Raw genomic sequence first — 25,200 nt, 5'->3', positions numbered from 1 at the left:
GTGAGTAGTGTCAAAACCTTAGGGAAGCATAACACTAATCCCTAAGAAAATATATCACCACTTGTCCACTAAAAGAAAAAAATTTAATCCCAGAATAACCTCTTGGAGTACATTTCTTTGGATGGATATCACACTCTAAGAGATGATTGTCTAATATAATGAGAAGTGTACATATATTGTCACAATTCCCCTCATAGTCAGACCCTATAGTTGTGTCCTATAATATCAATCATATTATACTATTTAATTATAAATTATGACTATCAGATAATTATTAGTTTGAATAATTAGTCTGAAATTGTGTTTTTAGTATTTCCGTATACATGAAAATATTTGGAATAGATAAGGTACCTTTTGTGACTAGTTAATTTCGAGTGAATCTAAAGACATAAGAAATTATGGTGCCTCGGTGTTTCTCTAGCGGTTATTTTCTCATTGTACCAATTGTTCCCATGTCCTCTACTACTTTGTGTGAATTCCTCTTTGATGATGTCCAATGCCAATGTAATGGACATTTATCCTCGATATTTTTTCTGAGCCAAAGGGAAGCTCCACAAGTAACAACCAAAAAGTAGCCTCAAATATATTATTGGGGGCCAAAATGTAGTAATTATATGACAAGTGAAGAAACACTACACGTTAAGCATCTTCCCTTTAATATTGATTAATAATTTCTTTGCATGATCATGTAATACTAAAGTGTCAAGTAGGGACATTTAAAGTTAGTCATCCATCAATATCACCTTTCAAAGTGCTTAGTAGTTAATACTTCTTATTACACACACAATAGATCACCAACTTCAAGGATAACAATATAAACACAACAAAAATGAAATTAAAATAAATGCTAGGAAGTTAAATGCGACTAATCTTGAGTCAAGAAAATACTAAGATCTTCACATTAGCAAGGCATTCTTAGGCACTAAAACAGAAAATCCCTCCATTGCATCATTTTCACATTTTCTTTAATTTCTTTAGTTGAGAACATAATTTTCAGAAAGAAAAAAATTCATTGAAAAAGATCTCTAAATCCTAGCAAATTCTCAAGTGATTTTCATATCAATTAAACATAAAGGAAATCATTGGATATGCTTTTAACTTGTGAAATATATTGAAGAATATGAAGCTTTCTCATCCCTTGCTCTTAATCAAATTGTAATTTGTGGGTTCCAATCAAGTAATCAATTTCCCTCCAAGATAGTTAAGAGATCACATTGGAGAAGGACTTCTAGAAGCATTGGAATAGTAGAAAAAGAATTAACTAGGAGGAAAACGAAGCACTTTAGTGGGTGCTCCAAAATATTTGAATGCAACTGAAAATGATCTTATACTCCCTACACACATTTTAAAACAAAAACCATTCAACTACATCTCATTTATTTTCGACCTTTTTGTAATATGTAATTCTTTGAGCAAGAATAGAGCATTCATAAATATTGTCATGAAATAGGACTCTTCATAATCCTAATAAGTTGGGCTAAAACAAATAAACAATTTCATGTAGTGAATAAATCTTATGTGGTAGATTTATATGATTAAAATGACAACTTTATTCTTAATCTCATTCCAACAAAAATAAAATCAACCCTAACTAGTTGGGACCTAACAAATCAACAATTTCATGTAGTAAAGTAAACCTACATGGTAGATCCCAATTATTTGCAATGACAACTTTATTCTTGATCTTATTACAACATAGATAAATTCAAGAGTACATACATATTTCCCTATCTGAGACAAACTTTGAACACATTCCAAGATTTCATAGAAATATAACGATATGATTTACCTGTAGGACATGAGAAATCTACCTACATCTAGCACCCGTCATTAGACAATAGTGTTATTGAGACACCATCTCATGGCATTATCATGTAGATAGACAATGTTATATAGATACCTTGCAACACCTATTCAACACTACTTTAAAGCTTCAAATTCATCAATTGATTTACTTTAGTAGCAAATTATAGTGGGATTTCATTAAATACAACCCGGCAAAATCCATTTATGATAACTTTCATTGCCTTCTCTCGATCTATCCCCCTCTATAAATAGAATAACTGATATTCCCCAATTTTTGAGTTACTTGATTCATGTTCAACATGGGCTATTGGGTTCTTCACATGGAAATGTTTGCAAATATTAGATATATAATGGAAACAAGCATGCAATTCAAGGTTTCTCCTAAAGTCTTTTGGGTGAATTATAAAACACAATCTACTTAAAACATGATATATGGTGGTAAGAAAATCCTACCCAATATCCCACTTAAGAATTCAAAATGTTGCAAATAGGAGATGTCTTAAACAATATCAACTATTTAATTGCCTAATCACACTAAAATAGACAAATTTTTAAAATGTTGAAAAGTGTGAAAAAAATGGAGTTGGAATATTATAGTTATGTCAGGGTAGATATAGTTATGTAGAATGTAAATTCTATCTAAAACACATGTATGTAACTTCTATAGCTACATGAAATGTAACTTCTATATAACATTCTAAATATCCCTTTTCAATCATTTAAGAGACTAACGGTATTTTATCTTCGGTTAATAACTTAATACTCTACCAAAAATATCATTGAATTGGTTCTTCACCAACCAAGTGGAAATTTTAAACCAGTGTGAAAATGCTTACTCATTCCCCTGCCATATTTTTGATATTTTATTTTTGTGTGGATTTAAGCTAGTGTAATGTAACTTCTACATATTTGACAACTAAATGTAACAAATTACCTAAATTGAAGTTATACAATTAACATATCCATAATAATATACAATATATGTGAGTTATAAGTAATATGACATTTACATGTTATATCAAGACAAATGTTTTCTCATCTCATTAACTCTTATCTTATAGTTGGTGATGGATATAGCGTTTAAAAGTATGAGCCATCCTTGTCATATCTTATATTTAATGATGGATATAGCTTTTAAAAGCATAAACCTTGTTTGTTATTTTATGTACGGTCAATTTAAATGGAATTGCTCATAATTTTATTCAATATTATCTTGTACAAATGGAAATAAAATGATGTGGGGGTGGTGTTTCTAGTGACTTTCGAATGTGTTTTAATTACCTAAATTTAGCCTATTTAAAATAAACATGGGTGATGCTTCTATTGATTTTCAAACTTGTTTTAATTACCTAAATTTAACCTATTTAAAGTAAATAGTTGCATTGACCATCTTATTTTCAAGTCAGTAACATTGCTTGAGGGCATCTTCATGACATCCACCACCTCTGAAAATTATGAGATATTATTAGTATCTTGCACTAAATAGATAATGTTGGCATAGAATATTTTATTGTGTTTTTTACTCCGTGTCACAAATTTAATGATATTTTATGATTCTTGGTTTCGATTTCCATGCTAAGGCTAGATTCATCATGCCTGTTATGATTTTTAGTTATGAACACATCATACTGCTCAATCCTAATTGTATCAAAAATAGAGAGTATGCACAATGACATGTAGTGACATGTGGGTGTCTATTTTACTCAATGATATGCTTGATTTTTTAACCCATTCCAATCCCACCACAATGAAATTAAGAGAGATAAGGACACAATAAGGACTACCAATAAATGAAATTAGAGACTTTAGAATGCAACTCAAATCGTACTTGAATGTAACGATAAGTATTTACTGCCGCTTGGTCACCAATGAGCATCGAATAACACTGTGAAAAATTCCTTGCATTATGATAATTTTTTTGCACCTGCACTAATCCTGTATAATAGTTCCTTGACTTGCCTATCGATATAATTTTAGAAACAATCCAACTCCTGAAATTATTCCCTAAATGGATAATCTTTGTCCCCCCTATTGATATTTATTTTTCAAGGCAATAGAATAGAACTCTCCAATTACTTCTTTGCCTTTCAAAACAATGCTTAAGTATTTCTAGGTGATTATCAAACCAGCCTCTACTCAGGTCCACAAAATCCTTGATTTGTCTCCATCACAAAAAACCATTTTCATAATAAAATTATAAATCCCATGTATGAATTCCTCGTCCCTAACATACCAATTTTTTACAGTGGAATAATTTATCATTTCTCCCTCGGTGCAATAGAGATCCACTATTGTGGTATGGAGATGATCGGTGTCATAAAATGGTGTAGTGTATCCTTCAATATATGTCACAAAACTCCTCTCATCTACAATAATAAGATTCCTCTCAAACTACCTAGTCTCCATCTCATTCATCCTAAAATAAGTGGATATTTCCATGGGTGACAAAGTGTGCTTGGGGATTCAATAGGAGTTATCACTAAAAAAAAATACAATGTAGCATAATGGTTATCAGCAGGAGGAACAACCTTGTCAAGCTACTTCCTAACTAGATCAATATACTCTTGAATTACCTCTTATAACGAACAAAAGATAACCTCAACTACCTATAGAGTCTACCTATGCATGGTATCAATGAAAACACTGTAAAAAACAACATCTACAATAACATTGGTCAATCTCTTCTTTTAGTTGAGGGCATGCCCAACTTTTGAAAAGTATCAAGCAGGTCACGGTCAACCTCATCTAGGCTCCTCTTCTTCTTCTACTCTCTCTGTTTAGGTTCAGAATAATAAAAAAGGTCTTGGAAATTGATAGGTCGGTAAAAGTTATCAAACCATTTGGGTTCTTCCATTTTTAATCATTGTCTATAAGTATTGAGTCTAAATTGAAATTTCCATTCAGGTTCCTTTTTTTAGTTGAAATTAACCTAAGCTTTGGAGAATTGTAAGGTTTAATGGATCTAAGTATATTCAACTTAAAATATAGTAACATGGTTTAAAATTGTAGGCATTGAGATCAGAATCTAAGGATGAAACGAAGAACCTTTTATGTTCATGATTACAAACAATTTTAATTTCATGAACAAAGTTTGAGGAAGGTCTAGTATTTTCATCCTACCAGAAAATTTTCTTGCATCACTCGAGCCATGTGAATTTGGGCATGGTAGAGTCCATTACACAAAAAAGTATTTCATGCATTCTGACCCTAGAAACGTTAGGGTAAGGACATGAAAAATGCTTAATTGTCCATTATATTTTGATGAATTGTTGGCCGAATCAAGATCTGCATTATTATAATCATTAAACCCTTTATACAATAAGGACATGCAAAATGCTTACTTGTGCATTGTCTTTTGATGAATTGTTGACTGCAATCAAGATCTGCATTATCATAATCATTAAACCCTAAACTCTAGATGAAATTTGTGCTTTGATCATATAAACCCTCGAAATTGTTTACCCATAATAACAAAAAAACATCTTTAGTAAAAAGGAAGAACTCTTCAGAGTCCAAATTCATACCCATGTATAAATGGCCAAAATATCCACGCCCAATGACCTTGCCCTTCCTCCATCTAATTTTTTATGCTCTCCTAAGGTGTTTCCCATGAAAACTCCTTATGGGGTTCAAATCCCATGAAATCCATAGATCACATTGATGGTCTTCCTTCATCTAGCATTTCCACACAGATATCAACAAGGAAGAGAAAAATGCAGTGCTACAACGTGATGTTGTAATCTATGAATATTTTATTTGATCCCAAAGCTAAATTGGAAATGAAAAATAAAATAAATATTTATAATTGAAAAAATAAAATAAATATTTATATTATAAAATAAAATATATAAATTTCAGTTGGGTTAAATGATTTATTTTTAATAATAATTTTTTATTTTTGCATAAGATGCTAAATTAAAAAGAAGAAGAAGAAGTTAAAAATGATATTGGGATGAATGTAAACATTTAAATATGGCCTCAATTACTAATAAAAAGTTAAATTAATAAAAATAATAAAATTCGATTTGTTATATTTTGATTTTTTTATTAACTTGTGAATAGGCTTTGTTACAATACCATGGGGCAATATCATGGCTTTTTCAATAGTACATGTCCAAAAACCATAACTTATTTCACAACCAAAATATTTGATAACAATATCATAAGATTCTTAATCGTGGATATTCACCCCCACCTTACGATAGATATTTTTAACTTGTAAAAAATAGTCTTTGTTACAATACCATGGGTCAATACCATGGATTATCAATACCACATGACCAAAAAATGTAAATTATTTCACAATCAAAATATTTTATAACAATATGACAAGATTGTTAACCATGGATATTCACCCTCACTTTACCATGGATATTAACTTGTAAATAGACTTTGTTACAATACCATGGGCCAATACCATGGCTTATCAATAGCACATGCAAAAAAACCATAACATATTTCATAGTAAAATATTTCATTTTAATTTAATTTTGCAACATTTTTTTAATTGAATCTGAAAGGGAAAATGTTACAATTTGAGATACATCTAAACTCTCTATCCTCATGACTACTAAAAATATTCCCATAGAAATTCTGTGTTGGTTCTTTATATATATATATATATATATATATATATATATATATATATATATATATATATATATATATATATATATATATAACTGGCATGGATCCATCTTAGCTAAGGATCCTGTTGAAAATGGCAACAAGAAATGCTAAAAATAGAAGTGCTAAAATAGCAGTTTGAGTACCAATTGGGCAACACGGAATGAAAAATGGAAGTGCTAAAAATAGAATTCTATTTTTAGCAGTTCAGGATGGATTGCTATTTTAGTCAGTCCCTAGACTAAAAATAGGAAGTAAAATTCGAATTTGATATTAACAGCAGTTTCTAAATTAGTTAATTAATTCATCTTGAGTTAATTAGTTAAGGAAAATCAAACTTGAAGTCTATGTGAGGACATGCAACAATTTATCTATTAATTGAGGAATTTATCCATTAGTTAAAGAGATAAGGATGAGTTGTAATATTGATTTGTAATTAGTTGGCTCAATTAACTGTGTCAAGTCCAGTTAGATTAATTTAACAGTTTGTTAAATTAATGAAAGTTTAGTTAGTTAATGCTTGCATGTATGTAACTATTGTATTTCAGATAACTGAGTATTAACTCATGAATAACTCATGCATGTCAGTTCAGACAGAGAAAGGTGGAGAGAGAGAGGGGGTGAAAAGGGAGACATGGAGAGAGAGGAGAGCGGGAGGGAATAAAGAGAAGGATATAGATAGAGAGGGAGAGAAGGGGAAGAGAGAGATAGATAGAGAAGGGGAAGAGAGGGAGAGACTGTGTGTGTATGTTTGGGGGGTGAGATAGAGAGAGGGAATAACAAAGAGACACAAATACAAATATAGATATTATATAGTATTATATAACCAACCTAGATCCATATTAACCCTATAACTATCAAGTGCCAAGAGGGATCCAATCTCTTGAGGTGCAAACATTTCCTCAAGTTTTGCACTAGAAAAAAAAGTTTGCACCTCGAGAGATTGGATCCCTCTCGACGCTTGATAGATCTGGGGTTAAGATGGATCTAGGTCGGTTAATATGAAATTAAAGTAGTTTTTATTTGATATTATAGTCTTAAAAAATAAAATTTCTCTTCAAATTAATTTCAAATTGGAACTAGATCCAATTAGATTCAATGAATAGATTTTTAAAAAATACATTGAAAAAAAAAATTAAAAAATCTATTAAAAAATCTATTTTTAAAATTACAAATTGTTAGAGATAAATAATGCAAATTTGGCTTACCTATACACCATGTGAGGATGAATAAATTTTTAAGAAAGGATAACCTTTCAACCAATCTTTAATAGTCTTTCAATCCCCTATCACTTGTAAGTTTAGATTGGTTGACACAATTAAGATGACTAACATAAAAAACTAATTCATATTATTATAGTACTTGTAAGGTAGTTGTAATTTTGTTTTTAGACTAAATTAGTCATTCATGTTAGTCATTTTTAGTTGTATTACTTATTATCTAGTCACATATTTTAACCCGTGACTAAATTAGTGATTTATGTTAGTCGTTTTTAGTTCGGTCACTTAATATTGCTCATATTTTGTAGTATTTCACTTGGAAAAGTTGTGGTGACCAAACTTTTTAGTCATATAGTCACTAATTTCTCATTTTATACAAGTGGATAAAACAATATTTCATGTGTAAATTGTAGTCCAACCAATATTAAGTTGGAAACTCATATTGTAATACTTGACATTTTTTATAATACAATTTATGTGTTTGAAATTATTTATAGATGCACTTGATATTATTTAGTATTGTAATTAACATATGTAACTTTATGTTTTCATATTAAAAGGTCATACACATTGTATGACATTTTTTGAATGTAGTCACCAAATCATACTAATTAATTTATGTTGATTAATAATGAACACATAAAATCAATCTAAAACTACTAAATTAGTAGTTTATATTGATTAATGATTGTTATGAAACCAGCTCAAGAAAAGATAGAAAAGATAGATCAACGCCTTAGAATTCAGCCTCTTCGAGGGGGCAACCTCCTTTACATTACATAAATGAACAATTCTTCGATGATTCAAATGACAAAACCTCCTTTCTACATATAGGAGTCTAAGGAGTCACAATATAACCCAGCGGACCTAACAATAATAATATAAAGCCACAAAAATAACAATAGAGGGATTCTATGGGGCACAGTAATAACAATATGGGGATAATAGGGGCACAACAATAATAATAAGGGATGCAACTATAATAGTAATGGTGTAATTACTAGTATTATAGGGACCCAACATGCCCCTCTCCTTCAAAAAAAGTGTTTTCCTCAACACTTGAGTAGTTCTGGATGCTTCTGTATAAAATTCTCATCCTCCCATGTGGAATCTTCGTCGGATAAGTTCTTCCACTTGATAAGATACTCTGAAATTGATCGATTTCGTAGCTGTCGAGTTCTTGTTTCTGTGACTGCTTCCGGTTCCAATATAATTTTTCCTTCCTCGTCAAGTTCTGGCAATATTGTTTGAACTAGGAGCTTGTCGCCTATAACCTTCTTTAAACATGAAACATGGAAAACTGGGTGCAATCGAGAAGCTGCAGGAAGCTCCAATTTGTATGCCATAGTACCAATCTTTTGCAACACCTTGTATGGACCATAATACTTTGGTGATAATTTATTATCCTTCTTAGCTTGCTCGAGGGACATTTGCATATATGGTTGTAGCCGTAGGAATACCCAATCACCTACATCAAAACTTCTTTCACTGCGATGTTGATCTGCCTGTTGTTTCATTCTATTCTATGCCAACACGAGGTTATCCTTTAAGAGTTGGAGGACTTGTTGTTGATGTTCGATGTGATGTTCCACTGCTTGAACCTTAGGACTTTCTCTTAAATATGTTGTGATGGATGGTGGCTGATATCCATAAAGTGCCATAAATGGGGTCATTTTTGTTACTGTATGGAAGGAAGTGTTATACCACCATTCAGCCAGAGGCAACCATTTGACCCATTGTGTCTATTTATCATATACAAAGCAACAAAGATATCCTTCCAAACATTTGTTTACTATCTCAGTTTGCCCATCAGATTGAGGATGATAAGATGAGCTATGAGCTAACTGAGTACCAAGACAAGAAAATAATTTTGTCCAAAAATGTCCAATGAAAATGGGATCTCTGTCACATACAATAATCTTTGGGTTTCCATGTAGCTTTTGAATTGTTTCCATAAATGCAGTAGAAACCGTACTGGCTTTAAATGGATGTGATAATGCACAAAAGTGTGCATACTTGGTAAGTCTGTCAACTACCACCATGATGACACTCTTTCCCTTAGACTTGGGTAAACCTGTGATAAAATCCATTGAAACCTCCTCCCAACGTTGGCTTGGAATGGATAGAAGTTGTAATAGACCCGGTGTCTTAATTGTTTCAACTTTATTTTGTTGGAAAACCAAACATTCCGCCACAAATTTTTGAATATCCGATTTAAGGCCATCCCAAAAAAATTCCTTCTTAACCCTGTGGTAAGTTTTTAAAAATCCTGAGTGCCCTCCTAAGGGAGAAGTGTGCAATTCCATAAGAATCTTTTGTTTTAGTTGGGAATTCTTACAGAGGTATAAGCGATCTTTCTACCATAAAGAATCATTTTGCCAGCTAAATGTATCATACGTACTAGAATCTTGTTGTAACTTTCCAATAAGTGCCCATACTTCTTCTTCATTCTTCCATTCCTCCCTTGCTTCATTTATCCAATCTGGTTGGATAATATAAATGGCACACAACAATGCTTCCACATCCTCATCCTTTCTTGAGAGTGCATCTTCCACCACATTTTGCTTCCCTTTTTTGTAGATGATTTCAAAGTCATAACCCAACATCTTTGTGACCCACTTTTGTTGCTCTTCAGAGGATAATCTTTGTTCTAAAAAGTATTTAAGGCTATCATGAGCCGTTTTTACCTTGAAGTGTCTTCCCATTAGGTAGGGTCACCATTTCTTAAGTGCATGGAGTATTGCCAACATTTCCTTCTCATAAATAGCTTTGTGTAAAAACTTTCCCTTGATTGGATGACTTTCAAAAGCAATGGGTCTTTCATCTTGCATTAAAATAGCACCAATTCCATTTCCTGAAGCATCTCGTTCCACAATAAAGGTTTTTGTGAAGTCCGGTGTAGCTAAGGCCAGTGCTTGGAACATTGCCTCTTTAAGATGTTCGAAGGCCTTTGTTGCTTCTGGAGTCCATGAAAATGCATCTTTCTTCAATAATGTTGTTAGAGGTGTTGCTATTCTCCCATAATTCTTAACAAACTTGCGATAATACCCTGTCAACCCGAGAAATCCTCGCAGATGCTTTATGGATGTGGGGATTTTCCATTTCTTAATGGCTTTAATTTTGCTAGGGTCTACCTTAACTCCTTCATGAGATACAATATGGCCCAGATATTCCACCTCTTGCACTCCAAAGAAACATTTGGATCTTTTTATATATAATTGTTTCTCCTCCAATAATTGTAGCACCCTGCCAACATGTTCAACATGATCCTTCCAAGACTTGCTGTGGATTAGTATATCATCAAAAAATACTAACACAAATTTTCTAAGGAATGGTTTGAAAATGGAATTCATCAAACCTTGAAATGTTGAAGGTGCATTGGTAAGGCCAAAAGGGATGACCAAAAATTCATAATGACCCTCATGAGTTCTAAATGTTGTTTTTGGAATGTATTCAGTCTTCATTCTGATTTGATGATATCTTGAATGAAGATCCAACTTGGTGAAGTAAATTGATCCATGCAATTCATCCAGTAATTCATCAATGACAGGAATGGGAAACTTATCTTTAATAGTGAGCTTGTTGAGCTCCCTATAATCTGGACACATGTGCCATGATCCATCCATCTTGTGCACTAATACTACTGGAGCAGAGAAAGAACTTTGACTCGGTTGAATTATACCAACCTCTAGCATTTCTGCAACCATACGTTCAATTTCACTCTTTTGGGCATAAGGATATCTGTACGGCCTGATGTTTAGAGGAACACTTCCTGGAATCAAATGAATAGCATGATCATGATCACGAATAGGTGGGAGACCTTTGGGAGTCTCAAATACCTTGGAATGATTGTCCAAGACTTTTTGGAGATCTGGCGAAATAGATGATTGCAATGTGGAAACATCTAGCGAACATAATTGTGAAATTACACCCCTTTGTTCCTTTTTTAGAAGCTTTGTCATACCATTAGAGCTAATTTATCTTTCCCAGTTTCCCTGCAATACCCCTTAATTCAACTTCCTTTCCTTCCATGGAAAATTTCATGAAAAGTTCTTGAAAATTGAAATCTATTGTACCCAAGGATTGTAGCCATTGTACTCCTAGTACAACATCAGCACCTCCCATTGGAATGGAAAGCATTGGGCTAGTCAATACATATTCTCCCATTGATAGCTTGATATTATGGCACTTTCTAGAGCAATTTATTATTCCTCCATTTGCAACCATCACTTGACACTCTAGTGCTGGGTATAAGAAGCAATTCAATTCTTTTGCTACCTTACAATGAGTAAAATTGCAGGTACTTCCTGAATCAATCAACACTAGTACCTTTTTCTTCTTGATTTGTCCTTCTATCTTGATGGTTTGAGGAGTGGTAATTCCCGCCAATGCATTACAAGATATGGTCGGATTCATTTCTTCTTTATCTAGGCTTTGTTCTTGGAGTATATCCTCTTCTTTTGACCTTTCTTGCTCCTTTTCTTCTTCCTCTTCACAATCTATGTAGAATAATTTCTTCTCAGCACACTTATGACCTTTAGTGTATTTGTTATCACAACAATAACAAAGCCCTTTTGCTCTTTTGTCTTCCAATTGTTGTGGTGTCAACCTTATAGGTTGTGGAAGACTATGAGCAACCACACTTCCATCTTTATAGTTGAGAGTGGTATGCTTCTTGGTTGCCATAATTTTGCTTTCCATTTTTCTTGCTAACCTGAATGCCTTCTCTAATGAATCAGGTTCCCAAAGGCGAACATTATGTTGGATATTATCCTTTAAAGACCCTATGAACACATCAGTCCTATGATCCTCTGGAATATCTTTTACCCTTATGTTCAATTTTTGGAACTCCTCAATGTGCTCCATTATTGAACCCTTCTGTTTGAGACTTATCAATTGGCTAAAAAAAGTGTTGCTTTTTGTATCCTCATAATATTCTATCAATTCTTCCATAAAAATTGCCCAGGTGATAAATTATTTACGAGAGAAAAGCCATTGATACCATACAAACTGATTTGGTTCCAAATATAAAGTTGCCATACGTACTTTTTGTGTGTTTTGCACATTATTGAGATCGAAAAATTGCTCCATTTGTAATATCCATGTTGTAGGATCCTTGCCCTCAAACTTCCTCAGATCGATTTTTGGAATATGGTGGGTTTTCGATCCCACATTAGAGTCTAAGAAATCATGATTAACATTTCTTTTGTTCGCATCATGAGTTTCCTTTACTACCTTTTCAGCATTGGTAAGTATTTCCTGTAGAAAAGTTGTCAAATCTGTCTTCAAATCTGCCATGCCTGTCATCAAATTCGTGTTCAAATCTACCTTCAAGTTGTCCATCTTAGCTTCCATGCCATTTATCTTAGCTTCTGTTAGCTTTTGTGACAGTGACATTTGTTGCACTTGTTCTTGTAATTTTGATATATCATGTAGCATTTCTTCCTCTTCTTCATGAGTCATGCTAGAGCTTTCAGGTTCCTTACTGGGTGTTTGCATTTTCTTTCCTCAGGGCATCAATTACCGATAATAATGCTCTACTATGCCCTTTGAATTCCTTCAAAATAAATTTTCAAGCCAAGCTAAAGCAAAAATTTAAGAAAATCTACACACCTTTTTTCACTTTGTGGGAGCTCGATATTGCCTCTGATGTATCTTTGTACTTTCTGATCTTCTAGTTCTGAATTTGTGATTTGCAGTAGCCCTCTGTGTCCTCTTTTCAATGCCACAAGTCTGACCCAAATTGGATTCTCCAAGGAAGAGTTATGTGAAATCTCCCACAGTGACTTGATTATAGACTAGTTCAGTAGAGTGAACTTGTACGACGTGTCACAAGTCACTGTTTCAACCTTTGGAATTAAAAAAATCCATACAAGAAACTATGGTCCGTCCTCTTTTTGTACCTTCTTATGAAATTTCAATCTGATCCCTAGAGAGAAAGTTATGACTATTTTCCCCAGGTCACCTGTTTGGAATGTAATTCAGGAGTCTGCAAAAAGACCAACTTCCTCAGATCATATCTCCACGAATATAGTGCGAAAAAACCTGAAATTCGGACCCAAGGTTCAGCGCGATTTCTTCTCAAATGGGTTGTTTTTGCAACTTCTGCAATGTTGTAAAACAAAAGTTATAGCAAAAATGCCACGATGACCTGTTTGGAGCAGCGAAACCCTAGAATCCAAAGCTCCGATACCAAATGTTATGAAACCAGCTCAAGAAAAGATAGAAAAGATAGATCAACGCCTTATAATTCAGCCTCTTCGAGGGGAAACCTCCTTTACATTACATAAATGAACAATTCTTCGATGATTCAAATGACAAAACCTCCTTTCTATATATAGGAGTCTAAGGAGTCACAATATAACCCAGCCGACCTAACAATAATAATATAAAGCCACAAAAATAACAATAGAGGGATTCTATGGGGCACAGTAATAACAATATGGGGATAATAGGGGCACAAAAATATTAATAAGGGATGCAACTACAATAGTAATGGGGTAATTACTAGTATTATAGGGACCCAACAATGATAAACACAAATAAAATGAACATATATCTGAATTAATTGTTTATAATGATTATTAATGAAAGTAAATGAAATGAGTATAAACTAATAAATTAGTCATTTATATCTTGAATATGAAACTACGGAAAAAAAAATAAATGACTAATGCAAATGATATATTTGTGATTACAAATAACGACTAAATTTTTCATATATACAACTATTAGTCGCTAATTTACAGTATCTTATAACACGACCAAAATTTATTCATATTTCTCTGGTCATTAATTGGTTTCAAATTATGGCTAAATTTTTCATATATATGGCTATTAGTAGTTAATTTACAGTATCTTATAACATGACCAACGTTTTGGTCATATTTCTTTGGCCATTAATGGATTTTCTCGGGTAATTATATAATAATTTATTTTGTTGTATATTTGGTTATTAATTGTGGAAATTAATGACTAAATTAATAACCAAATTTATGACTAAATATAATATTGGACAATGAAATTGTGACAACCAATTAATGACTATGCTAAAAACAAACAAAAGTTGGTCGCATTATAAGATACTGTAAATTAGCTACTATTGGTCACCGACCGAAACATGGTTGTTTATATGAAAATTCTAGTCATTTTTTAGTAACTAATTAGCCATTTTGTACTAGTGTGAGGAGAGTGGTTGAAGTAAAGGAGAAAAATAAAAAGGTGGAGACATTGTGTGTTCCAGAGGCTTGCAGGGTTGAGCAAGTGGAAACACTGTAAACTCTAGACTCTTGTTTAGCAAAGAAGATACTGTGTGTGTGTTTGAATTCCTTCAGTGTGAGCACAAGGAAATATTGTGTGCTATGTATCCATGTTAAATAGGTGGATACATTATGGACTATGATTGAATGTATTATAAATGCAAGAACATCTATTCAAAGAAAAAAGTACCTAGAAGGTCTTCTCAATTTTACTAAAGGGATTAGGTTCCCTTAATTTGATTCAATTTGATTTATGAAGATAGGATTATAAGATTTGTTTCCAAAGAAATAAAGATGTAATAGAGCTTGATTATAGGAATGAGGAATTCATTTCCTCAACGACATGTAATTCGCTATTTCTAGTGGTTTCTTGAGAAAATTAAACCTTTTAGGGTAGACTTGGTATTTTTTATGAATAAATCATTTGGTCCATGTTTATTTGATCTCAAAAAATTATTCTTATTATATATAGACAAATTATGTAACAGTGAAAAATCTTGAAGTATATGGAGGAGAGTGTGTGTGTGAGTGTTTTAGTTCTGGAAAAATTATGTAAAGGAGGAAGCTGATGTTAGTATTAGAAAAGTCTTGTAACATTCCCCTTCCATATATATATATATATATATATATATATATATATATATATATATATATATATATATATAGATATATATATATATAGGTTATGTATGGTTATTTGTGTTATAATTGAGCATTTACTATATTTTGAGAGATATTTAAAAGCAAGGATAAAGTTGATATTGGTCTTATTTGTATTCCAAATGGATTAACCATTACAAGCCCTTGATGTATACTATCAGGATGGGACTTACAATCCCAACTTCAATCTTAGAGTTCACTGTTCAAAGTTCTACTTGTGTATAGTTATCTTGGTCTAAAATAGAATACGAGATTGAAATTAAATCTATATCAAGCTTGGGTTTAGCTCTTAATACATTAACTAACAAAGTTATGAGAAAAATTATGGAGAAAGAATCTATCAATCCCTAACAATTTTTATTTAGCTCAATTCACATTGAACTGCAGATTTTATATCTAGATTCATTTTATGGCTAGATCCATTAAAAGACGGAATCATAGTTATCATCTAGATAAAGTTTCTCATTTGGGACTTGTTGGGTCTCAAAAATGTCATCTATTTCATCATATTTTCATTCATTTTTAACCATATTCCAATATATTATAACTTTACACTAAGACCATTTTCATGATCATATATGGGTTTATCATTATTATTTTCCAAAGCATTATTTTAGTATTTTGAGTGAATTTATGGTTAAGTATTAGAAAAAAACATGTATTCACTTATATATAAAAGTTGGATGAGTTTTGTGATGTGTGTAGGCATATTTGAAGATTCCAACAAAATCATATTTGGACTCGAAGTCTCAAATTCGAATTTCCTTTTCAAACGCTTGAAGATTTGAGGAATATTTGAGATAATCATTCAAGCAAATTTGAGGGAGAAAAATCATGGAAGTTATGATAATATTTTTTATCAAATATTTTAGATATTTGTAAGAGGATATGTAGAGATGTCACTTGCTAGATGTTAACACATGGTTGTAGCCACATGAGATATTTGTGGATCTAGGAGAGATTGTTGGATCTACATTTATTAATTAGTTGTCCTAGTTTTTGTATAAATAGGAGTGTCTTCTCCATTCAAAGGGAGGAACTCTTGGAGCATAATTCCAAACTATGATGGAGTAAAATACATTTGATAAGTTTTTGTGTTATTTATTTTAGATTTTTATATTTTTATTTTGTTGTAAGATGTAGTGTCATAATTCATGTAGTTTCATAGTATATTTTGTTTATATTAGTTTTCTTATCTTTTAATTTAGTATTTATTGCATATCAACAGTAACACTTTATTTAATATTACAATTGTGAGCTTTCAACACTTGATCAAAGATGGTGATTTAGATTTAAAAAAAAAATTGAGCATCTAACTTCTAACACATTTTCTTACTAAAATAAGATAGATATTCAAAAAATAAAACATGGGTTTTGTACAGAATGAGTCAATTTAGTTACACTAACAAAATTTCTTCAAAACAATGCACAGTTTTGAAGATATTAAAGGATCTTTAAATGTAAATTTTCAAATTTCATGTTGCTACCAGCAAATATATCAATAGAAAAATGAATTTGAACTGTCCATCAAATTAAGAAAGAGATCTCTCATTTTGAATCTAAATCAATCTATTTTTTTAACTCATCACAATTCTCTGATCTTTTTAATTAACAAATAATTTACATTTCAATGATCACTTAGGATTTGATTTATTTATTTGTTTTAGATGCGTTAATTTCAAGTTTATAATTTTCACTTCATTATTTTCCATATTGCAATCAAGCGCTTAAGAAATATAAATATACAAAATAAATAAAAATAAAATCTAAAACATTATTATTTTTTATTAGAGTTTCTTTCTTTCATAGAAATAGATTGCAAATGTTTTCTAGATTAAATTTACAAGCTTTTATAGATAAGAGATTTCCATGCTTTCATAAATTAAGTTTACATGTTTTCCTAGATTGATTTTTCAATGCTTTCCTAGATTAATTCTTCAATTATTTTCTAGATTAATATTTCATTTCATGCCATTTAATTTGTTTTTATAGAGTAGAAATTTCTTTCATTGCAATTTATTTTTTTTAGATTTGAAAACTAAACTCCTAACATAGATTGTGTCGTATGTTTCACAAGTTTATGATCTCAAATTCACAACATAATGTAAAGTAATTTAAAGCACATTTAAATTACCCAACATTTTGGCACCGTTGTCGGGGAAGTATACATAGGATTTAGTTTCAATTTAGATTGTTTTCTAATTTATGCAGCCTTGGAAAAGTGAGATGGTAAGACGAGAGGTAAGAATCTGCACATCACCATTGTGAGGTTTTTCTTAGCCTTAGTTGTTTAATTGCATATCATTCTTAGTTGCTTTCTTTTTTGTTGCATAAGCTTAATTTCATTCATTTTAGAGTGCATTCTAGAGGTAGATTCATTACAGAAAATAAAAATAAAAATAAAAATAAATAAATAAATAAAATAAAAAATAAAAAATAAAAAATAAAATAAATAAAGTAAAATCAAATAAAAATCAAATAAATAAAAATCAAATAAAATCGACAATCACCTACCATCCCCAGTATATCATGTGGTGCAGTAAGAACCACATTGCCATCCACATTATAAGTTCCTACTTTTGCAGGTGGAAGAAGACTCCCTCCTTGATGTGGAAAACATGGTAGAGAAGGTAGAAAAAAATGATGGAAATGATGAAAATGAAGGAGATCCTTTTGGATTTCCCATTCAAGATACCGAAATAAATGTTAAAATGAGAAACATCTCTCTGTCTATAGTTCCCAACTTCCATGGTATGAGGTCATAAGACCTAGAAATATTTCTTTTTGAGTTTGAAATACTTTGTAGATCTTATAATTATATATTAGATGCTCAAAAATTGAAATTTCTTTCAGCTACATTAAAGTATAGAGCTCTTAAATGGTTCATGTGTTTAGGGACTAACTCAATAAGGTAATGGGATGACATGAAAATCATGTTTCTAGAAACAATATGAAGACTATTGTATACATCATGTTCTTAAAGAGGAAATCCTTAAAATGAATAAAAAAGAAGATGAGAGCCTTGAGGATCTGGTAAAGAGATTTATGCATAATATTAAGAGGGAAGAATTGCATAATTCAAGATTTGATACATTAAAAAGCATCTTACATAGAGAAATTAGAGACGAATGGATTGATATTCTTAATCTCATGGGCAAAGGAGATGTTTCTCTATTATTATTTGAAGAGATTTGTGAACTAATTGTAAGCACATATCAAGAGGAAAAGAAAAGTATGGTAGATCCCCTCAAGATTCAATAAGTATGTCAACATTAGAGTAGGTAAGTCGAGATGAACTTGGAAATTTACTTGATAGTTTTAAAACAGATATTCTTCGTAACTTAAGTGAACAAATAAATATGATAAGAATGAAAAATAAGAAAAAAACTGAGAATGTTTAGTTGTCTATAGTTTTCCCTAAATGTATAAAGAAACATGATTTGCTTGAATGCCCAATTGATAAGATTAAAATTTTTGTCATATGTGCATAATAACATGCTACTAAGGAATGTACATCATTACCACAGTTGATGACATTTTACCAAAATGATAATGGAGCAAATCAAGCACCAAAGGATCTCTATTATGTAGCTCCAAGAAGGCCTTGGAAACCTTGTCAAATCGGTATGATTCAAGATCCTAGTTCACAATTTCAATCTTATACACAACAATCTCAATGTAAGATACTTTCCTTGGCAACCTTGACCATCTCAATCCCAACCTGAAAATCAATCTTGGCAATAAGGTTGGAAAGGGCCTTATGGAATAATTCCACCATATCCTCAGTCTTTTTCTCACTATCCTCAATCTCAATGCTATCCATGACATTCACCTCCACCGCAAACTCATTTTCAATGTCAATTAACCTCAATTCAACCTTTCTCATTACCACCTATGCAAGCACCCCAAAGAATCATTCCCACTCAACTACCTACACAACCGTTTTCAATCCATAACAATAAAATAACTCAATCCACTTACAATTTTGAGGTACAATATCTTCAAACAAATCCTCTTTATCTAAATGATTTTCATCTTAGATCAGGAAATGTATTACCAAAAGAAAAGGATTCTCCAGTTGTCATTGAAGAACAATATCCAGAAGAAGAAGATTCAAATGATGTCCAAGAATCATGGATTCCTGTTGATGAAGAGAACTTTCTAGAACCTGAGATTGAAGAGTTTCTTGCATGCCTATCACCAGATTCTATGAACGGGGATCACATATCTAAAGACTTGAATGGAATGATAACAAGAAGCCGAAGAAGATAAGATTACATTTAATATTGGTTGAAGACAGCCATCAGATCCCAGTTTTCAATTATATTTTCTGACATCATTCCAATCAAGGCAATTGGTCTCTCATATATATATTGGTATATATAAAAATATATCTTTCAAACCTGCATATGAGTTTATTTGTCATCATGTTACACACATGGTTCCGCTGGAAGTATTCCTATACTTGACAGATATTTTCATTTTGAAAGTAGAGTATGATAGAATAAAAAAAGGTGGAGAAGAAAAAAATATATATATTAAAAAAAATAACAGAAAAAGAGAAGAGAGAAAAAAAAGGTCTTTTGTGGAAACTAGTTTACTAGCACAATTAGACACAAGCTTTGTTGAAAACCAGACAACTCGCAAACAAATTTCACAATAAATTATGCAGTTTCATGTTGGTTTCAATATTTCATTATGGTTCTTCAAATTATTTTTAGTTCTATGCTTGAGTTGGCTGATGTGGGATTCCTTAAGGCCCACCTTCCAACAGATCTTGTCCCATTGACTTTAATACTTTATTTGGGACCATGATCATATACTATTTTAATTGCCTTGGAGCTTGCATACATCAACGAAAATCCTCATTGATGACAACAATGTCTCTTAATTTTTATATCTTTTTGGTGACTCGACTTCAACACATTTATTTGTACTTGTCACAATCCACACCTGTACCTTGAAACTCATTTACATTACTGGTGAGTTTTCTCCCATTGGTTAATGATTAACATTAATGGTCAATAATCCAATGAATTATTTCTATGTTTGACTTCAATGAAATCTATTAACATAGATTAAATTGTACTAATCATGGTTATATGTGAAGACTATGGTTTATGGTATCAACAACAACTTACAACAATGTTCCAATAAATCAAGGTTCGGTTCCTAGTTCCAGTAATATGAAGGCAGAAAGGCTCCAATTTCATATTTTATTCTTTATTAATACAACCAAGAGAAACGAAGAAGCATAGCATACTCTTTCACTTCATATTCCATGATCAACAGTAACAACCAAGATCCCCCAAATGCATAGTCTATGGACTTTTCATGTAGGTGAAGGTATGTAATTTTATAATCTTTAATCAATAATTCCTTGAATTCTAAAAGACATGTATTTGGAAAATTTCCCATATGACATTTCTTTCACCATTTTTCAAAGATAGAAAACACCTTTAGTTGGGGGGAGGGTATCTATTAGCATTTTCAATTTCATATTCCATAACCTCATATATTGTTGACCAACATGTTCCCCCAACTGACTGTAGTTGCTCTTCTACTAAACGATGAATATGTTTTGGAATGATTCAGATCATGAGCAAAGATAAATTGATATGTATATGCATGGGTCTTCATTTTGAATGTATTTTCAAGTATTCTTTGTTGTAGCAAGAATAGAAATAAAACAAAAGTGTTGCTACACAAGAACCAACACTCACAATACTTGTGGTTACCACACAAGAAACAACCACAAGAGCTACAACTTAGATATTTTTCAAAGAATCCTCCACATTAGAAATCTCTAGAGAAAAATAAAGAATTGAAGAATCCTTTGCAAATGATGCAAATCTTTGAAAGTATCTCAAGTCCCAAATCAACTTGCTACAGAAAATGAGATGAATTTCGTTCATGAGAATCAATGTAAGGTTGCATGAGGACATTCAACATCTTCAATTGGGGGGGAATGTTGGGTCTCCAAAATGTCATATTTTTCATCATCTTTTCATACATTTTTAACCATATTCCACTATATTATAAGCTTACACTAAGACCATTTTCATGATCATATATGGGCTTATCATTATTATTTTCCAACGCAATATTTTAGTATTTTGAGTCAATTTATGGTTAAATATTAGAAAAATAACATGTATTGACTTATATATAAGTTGGATTAGTTTTGTGATGTGTGTAGGCATATTTGAAGATTCCAACAAAGTCATATTTGGACTCTAAGTCCCAAATTCGAATTTCCCTTTCAAACTCTTGAAGATTTGAGGAATATTTGAGATAATCATGTTGTGTGTGGAGCATGATTGTTCAGAGGTCTTTGTTTCAGCCGGATGTATACCCCAAGAAGTTTGTACACCCCTCCACGTAGGGGGGCTGCGGGGGGGCCGATCCCCCTCGGCTGGGGGTCCAGGGGCCAACGATCCACTGGCGGGGGCTCGGGGGCAGCGCCCCCGAAGCTAAAAACAAATGTAAAATTGCCTTGTAAAAGTATAGTAATTTCTAGTCAATCTGGGCCGTTCATTAGGCAGATGATCTGACGGTAGAACTTATGTTTAGTTTAGGGTTTTTTGCCATAGAAGGCAACCCCTCTCTTTGTATGAGGGCATTGTATTGGAGGCTGAGATATAGATGTGTATTCTGCGAGCGAGAAACTGAGAGGTGGGACTGTGAGGGAAAACAGAGGATATTACAGTAGATTTGTTGTAGGTTGTGTCTCTTCATTTTGCTGGATAATAGAAAGGAAGGACTGGTTGTTCGGGGTGGACGTAGCCCAAACTGGGTGAACCACGTATATCTGTGTCTCTCTTGTTTTGTGCGTTCTCTGTGTTTATATTTCTGCAATATTTTATGTGTTACATTGCTCAGTAATATATAATTTTCTAACAACTGGTATCAAAGCCGAAGGTCTATTTGGCTGATAAACTCGCAGGAAAGAAGGGTTCATGGTTCGAGTGGGAGCAATGGCGGAAGATGGTAAGTTTAGGGTCGAGAAATTTAACGGCCAAAACTTCTTGCTGTGGAAGATGCAGATGGAAGATTATCTGTATCAGAAAGATCTGTACCTACCATTGGGCAGAAAAACAAAGATGCCGACGGGTATGACAGATGAAGAATGGAACCTTCTCGATAGAAAGGCACTCGGAACAATATGGTTGTGCCTCGCTGCATCAGTCACCTTCAACATTTCGAAGGAAACAATGATAGAGGGTTTGATTGAGGCATTGTCGAAACTATATGAAAAACCCTCGGCCTCAAACAAGGTATTTCTCATGAAACGGTTATTTAATATGAAGATGTCGGAAGGTGGATCTGTTGCAGACCATTTAAATGATTTTAATATTGTTACAAGTCAGTTATGTTCTGTAGGGGTAAACTTTGATGATGAAGTTAGAGCTCTGTTATTCTTGTGCTCATTACCAAAAAGTTGGAATGGTTTAGTAATGGCCATTAGTAACTCTGTGTCTGGATCTAGTACTTTAAAGTTTGATGATGTTGTCGGTGCTATCCTTAGCGAGGAAATGCGACGAAAAAGCTCCGGTGAGACATCGGGTAATGCTTTGAGTACAGAGTCTAGGGGAAGAAAAATGGAAAGAGGAAAGAGCTCAGGATATCGCAGTAAATCAAGGAAAGGCAGATCCAAGTCCAGATCGGGGATAGTGTGCTGGAAATGTGGAAAGAAAGGACACCTAAAGAAAGACTGTAGATCTCGGAAGGGAAAAGAAGGAGATGCACATCAAGAAAACAATCATGAAGCAAATGTGACAGGTGAGGTGTTACAAGATGCTTTGATTCTTTCTTTCGAAAATATTACTGATTCCTGGGTGGTAGATTCAGGGGCCTCATTCCATGCCACACCTGATAAGAAATACTTTCATGACTATGTTCAAGGAGATTTTGGACAAGTTCGTTTGGGTGATGATAAACCCTGTAAAATTATTGGAATGGGTAAGGTTCTTGTAAAACAACAGAATGGAAACCAATGGCTACTAAAGGAGGTAAGGCATGTTCCAGATCTAAAGAAAAATCTGATTGCAACAGGGCAGCTAGGTGGTGAAGGTTGTGTGACAACTTTCACAGATAAAGCTTGGAAGGTCACCAAAGGAGCTCTGGTAATAGCAAAAGGCGAAAAGGTTGGTACATTGTATTTATGCAATGGTATTTCTAACTCTTTTAATGCTTTAACTTCCAAAGGAGTAGATGTAGCATTATGGCATCATAGGCTCGGACACATGAGTGAAAAGGGGATGAAGATTCTTCACTCAAGGAATTTGTTGCCGGGTTTGAAGAATGTTGATTTGGATTTATGTGAGAATTGCATTTATGGAAAACATAAGAGAGTTAGATTTCTCAGAGTTGGGAAAGAAAAGAAGAGCGAAAAAATAGAGCTTGTGCATACAGATGTATGTGGACCTGCTCAGGTATCATCTCTCGGTGGCTCTTGTTATTATGTTACTTTTATTGATGATGCAACTAGAAAAACTTGGATTTATTGTATTAAGAATAAATCTGATGTATTTGATACTTTCAAGAAATGGAAAGCTTTGGTTGAGATTGAGACAGGAAAGAAATTGAAGTGTCTTAGATCAGACAATGGAGGTGAATATTGCAGCAAAGAGTTTGATAGGTACTATTCAGAACATGGAATTCGCAGGGAGAAGACAGTTCCAAGAACACCACAAGAAAATGGTGTATCAGAAAGGATGAACAGAACAATCATGGAGCGTGCAAGGTGCATGAGATTGCATGCAGGATTGCCTTTACAATTTTGGGCAGATGTTGTAGATACTGTTGTTTATCTAATAAACAGAGGGCCTTCAAGTTCCTTGGATGGTGGTGTTCCAGAGGAAGAATGGACAGGTAAAAAGGTAAACTACTCCTTTTTAAAGCCTTTTGGTTGTGAGGCCTTTGTCCATATTGATAAAGAAAATAGAACAAAGCTTGAGGCAAAGTCAAAGAAATGTACCTTTATTGGATATGGTGTTAATGATTTTGGTGATTGCTTATATGATTACGAAAATCACAAAATCATTAGGAGCATAGATGTAATATTCAATGAAAAGGTCTTGTATAAGAATCGGTTGTAGGAAAAGAAACAGGAAAAAGAAAACAAGGAATACGCAGTTCTTGATGAAATCACTGAAAAGGTAAAGGTGCCTGAAAATAATAATAATCAACAACAACAACCACCACAACAGCAAGAGGCACCCCAAACATCTGAAAGTGGTGTTAGAAGATCTACCAGGATAAGTAGACCCCCTGAATGATACTCTCCTTCATTATATTATTTATTGTTGACTGATTTTGGTGAACCCGAATGTTATGAAGAAGCAATGCAGGTTGAAAGCAGGAAGAAGTGGGAGGTAGCCATGGAAGAAGAGATGGACTCCTTAATGCATAACCAGACTTGGGATTTAGTCAGGTTACCTGCAGGAAAAACTACATTGAAGAATAAATGGGTTTACATGCTGAAGGAAGAAGATGGAGGAAAATAGAGGTACAAAGCTAGAATTGTGGTGAAGGGGTTTGCACAGAAGAAAGGTATTGATTTTGATGAAATATTTTCTCCTGTTGTTAAAATGACTTCAATCATAACTATTTTAAGTCTTGTAGTA

At 32.8% G+C, this 25,200-nt stretch overlaps 1 pseudogene; it reads right to left on the bottom strand.

Moving 5' to 3' along the window:
- Positions 1-1,925: 1,925 nt before the first annotated feature.
- LOC149163904 (iron-sulfur cluster assembly SufBD family protein ABCI8, chloroplastic-like) lies at positions 1,926-19,457 on the bottom strand (annotated as a pseudogene).
- Positions 19,458-25,200: the final 5,743 nt, after the last annotated feature.

Source organism: Pinus tabuliformis, chromosome 5_1 (genome assembly GCF_031772625.1).
Source record: "Pinus tabuliformis cultivar Carrire ecotype Pingquan chromosome 5_1, CPIR1, whole genome shotgun sequence".
Taxonomy (NCBI): domain Eukaryota; kingdom Viridiplantae; phylum Streptophyta; class Pinopsida; order Pinales; family Pinaceae; genus Pinus; species Pinus tabuliformis.
The sequence above is the reverse complement of the archived record's forward strand: the minus strand, read 5'-3'. Positions and strand labels throughout refer to the sequence as shown.